This window comes from Phalaenopsis equestris, unplaced genomic scaffold (genome assembly GCF_001263595.1).
Source record: "Phalaenopsis equestris unplaced genomic scaffold, ASM126359v1 Scaffold000264, whole genome shotgun sequence".
Lineage (NCBI taxonomy): Eukaryota > Viridiplantae > Streptophyta > Magnoliopsida > Asparagales > Orchidaceae > Phalaenopsis > Phalaenopsis equestris.
In genome coordinates, this window is record NW_018164706.1 from 192,021 (window position 1) to 195,179 (window position 3,159).

A 3,159-nucleotide genomic window follows, 5' to 3' on the forward strand; every position below is an offset into this window, starting at 1 on the left:
TAGAAAATCGACAATATGAATTTCTGACGACTTCTGCCTGTCGTCTTATAATTTACAATGAACAAAGAAAAACAACAGTCAGTTTTTCCTCACATACTGTCAGAAACAGTTTTTCCTAGATAACTACGCTTTTAAAGTCAGAAAGTCGTCTAAATTTAGACTTCTTACAAGCGATCGATAAACCATAAAAAATGAGCTCAATATTTCCAATGCAATTAAAGATGTTAGTTGTTCCACCAGTTATAGCTATTTTACGTGTAGTATGGTCGATCCTCCCCTCCAATAAGTTCCTCCTCCTTACTTTTATTTTACTTAGTGTATTTTATTAAGTTTAATTTAATTAAATTAAGTAGTTTGGATTACACTTAGGTTTAGGTTTGACTTAGGTCGACCCAAACTCAATTTAACTCGAACATAAACTCAAACCCAGTCTGACCGAACCCAACTGAGCTTGGCACAACCCAAACCAGTTTGACCCAACCTCTGACCCGACCTAACCCAACCAGCATGACTAGCCTGACCCAACCCAGCTTGACCAATCCTGACCCAAACCTAAAACCAACTCGACTTAGCCCACAATGAACCGAATCAAACCCAAACTGAACTGAATCAAACTCAAACTAAACCGAGCCAAACCCAAACTGAACTGAGATCATACCGAGCCAAACCCAAACTGAACTGAGATCATACCCAAACTTAACCCAACCAAACCCAAACCTTATCCAACTTGATTTGAGTCGACCTTAGCTGACCTCAACTAATATGAGCTAACCTTCGCTAACCTAGTTGACTTTAATTAAAAAAAAAAACCTTAGCTAACCTTAGCTAAACCTCAACCCAAGATAATCCAAATTGAATTTGAGTCTTAGCTCAACCTCAACCCAAGATAATCCAAATTGAATTTGAGTCATATTTTCATGTATAGTGATTCATGTCATCCGTGTGTAACCATTCGTGCGCAGTATTCCATGTGTAGTGAATTAAAAATTCATATTTCATGTGTAATAATTCATATTCCATGTGTTTATATTCTGTTCTTTTCTTATGAAAAAAAAACGATAAAAGAAGAAGGAGAAATTTAACCTCTCACCTATGGGTTCTGCCTCTCACATATGGGTTCTGAGCATAAACCTTTAACAAAACGCTCAAAACTTAAGGACAAAACCAAACAATGAATACCAACCGATAAAACCAATTGAAAAACTCTAAACTTAGGAGAATCCTGACTTTTATCTCAACTAACAAACCTAGGAGCTAAAACAAATCACAAACTAAATATCAAACTCCAAACAAAATCTAAAAACTACAAACATAAAGAATAAGAACTAAACCTAGGTAGATCTGACACGAACCCTAGGTTAGCCAACTTAGACACAAGAGGTTCTTCTAATAGATATCCTAGTTAGTGTTAATAACTAGGACATATAAAACAAACAACCTTACCCCCTGAAACTAAAGGGAATGCCTTAGGATAAAGTAACTCATGATTACCGACGAAGACATTTCTAACCGCCTAGCCATACACATCATGATCGGGAACATTATTCCCAATGTCTAGTTTAGTCCGCCTATTTTGATTCTTTATAGATTCTAAGTATGTTTCAAAGATAAGAGCTTTATTTCCATATAGAAATCCTTCCTAACTAATACTATCTTTCAATTTAGGAATCTCTTCAAACCCCAAAAATTTTATTTCCTTCTCCTTTTCTTTTTCTCTCTTGTGATGGTAGAAAAAAATTCTCCCTTCCTTTGTTTGCTTGCTTCCGAACCAACCTCCGCATTGCCTTCTCGTTTGGAAGACGCGCGATCCCCTGCAAGAGTTTCATTTCTTTTTCTTCTTCCTGTGAGTTCTCTTGTAGCAGCCATCGCTCCTTCCCTTTGAAGTTTCCCTCTCACCTTCTACTACCGTCTCCTAGAAGAGCTCTAATTGCGTGCGGACGACGCACGCATCGCGTCGTCCAATGAAATTTAAAAAAAAAATTTAAAAGTGTACCCACTGACATACACTTTTTCTATAAAAGAGAAGTTTTTATTGGCCCACCGCACACATCTCTGTGTGCGGTAGGCGGACGCAATAATTTTACCTCTTAGAAACCTTCTCCCTTTCTCACTTCCTCGCTGAATTTTAATAGCAGGTTTTCTACTCTCATATTTCTACTTTTAATACAATCTTATTATCTCATATATAGCCTTATATAAATATGTGTACATACATATACTTATACTAAAGCATTTTTTAATGGCCCTTATATGATAATTTTTTGTTAGAATTAATTTTAATTAGAATCCTACATTCTTCATATATATATAGAATCAGAAATCAATCAAGGAATAGATCTAAAGATAGGGGTAGACAAATAGGGAGACAGAGGGAAATTGACATGTAATGAACATTAATATGAAAAGTTGATTAGTCTTCTCATAAAATGATCCCTATAAATATAAATTAAGGGGGCATAGTATATGTAATTACATGCTTATTCTTGCTTTAATTAGGGTGTTACAAGGTATTTTGGGTATTATAAGAATACGATTTGACCATCTTCTAGGTCGGTCAAGGTATTATAAGAATACGATTTGACCATCTTCTAGGTCGGTCAGCTGAGCTTGGTAAGTTTCGGTTTGGCAAGGACTGTTAGGTTGGTTATGCTAAGTTGATATTGTCGGTCGGCCTTTGAATGACTTCAGGTAGGCACTTGGCTCGATTAGCTCAGTTTCGCTGACAGATTATTCAGAGTTGAACAAAAGTGAGATCAACATTGTTGTGATTATTTAGAATTTAGGTGTATTCTAAAGGCAATGTAAAATACATTTCCAACAAGTAAAAGTAATGCCTAAATGGCTTTATAAGTTAGATTTATTTTTATTGAATAATATATATCTTTTAAATCATTAAAAGCAAAAACAATTATCCACAAGCTTTTGAAATTTCTTCATATGTAAATACATTTCCCTCATCTTCCTTGGAATCTATTAGCAATTTGGTAGTGGATAAAAGTGTTTTCTTGTCTTTTTTATTCTTCATTTCATCCAAAAAGATTACAAGAACCTCCTATTTCTCCTTTAAACAATAGTAAAAGAAGCTGGCATAATGATATTAATAACCATTGAATTATTTAAATGCATAATTATATGCATATAAGTATAAAATTAAAATAT